Source organism: Euprymna scolopes, chromosome 24 (assembly GCF_053919585.1).
Source record: "Euprymna scolopes isolate OS-2025 chromosome 24, ASM5391958v1, whole genome shotgun sequence".
In the NCBI taxonomy this organism is placed as follows: domain Eukaryota; kingdom Metazoa; phylum Mollusca; class Cephalopoda; order Sepiida; family Sepiolidae; genus Euprymna; species Euprymna scolopes.
This window is the reverse complement of record NC_136505.1, coordinates 7,478,964-7,479,622: the sequence shown is the minus strand read 5'-3', so window position 1 is coordinate 7,479,622 and position 659 is coordinate 7,478,964.

The window sequence follows — 659 nt, the reverse complement described above, 5'->3', positions numbered from 1 at the left end:
TACGCCTGCCAGTATCCTATACCTCTATAAGGCAACCATTCGCCCATGTATGGAGTACTGTTGTCACATCTGGGCTGGTGCATCTGCTGCTTGTCTCTCGCTCCTGGACAGGGTTCAAAAAAGAGTCGCCAACCTGATAGGTCCTGAACTGTCATCTAGGCTTCAACCTCTGTCCCATCGACGAGATGTTGCATCCCTCTGCCTGTTCTACAAATACTTTAATGGTGAATGCTCTGACGAACTGCAAACACTTGTACCTTCCCAACGTAACTACCCCCGACAAACCCGACAAGCTACTAAGTCTCATCCCTTTACAGTAGAGATCCCTAGGTGCAAGAAAGCCTTTTACTCCAATAGTTTCTTCCCCAGAACTGCGGGTCTTTGGAACTCTCTTCCGGGATTCTGCTTTCCCAACTGCAATGATATGCAGAAGTTCAAGTGTAATGTTAACAAACATCTTTCTACTCTTCTCCCTTCATAATGACCCCGCAAATTAATTCCCTAATAGTAGCCCCCTGCTTCAAAGTGGCACTGTGCCTTGTTTGGGGTGAAAATTGAATAAAAAAAAAAATTAAAAAAAAAAAAAATTAGGTTGAATACTGGATAAGAAGCAAACATTAGTATGAGATCAACATAAATGTTATTGTGTGTAGATTTTT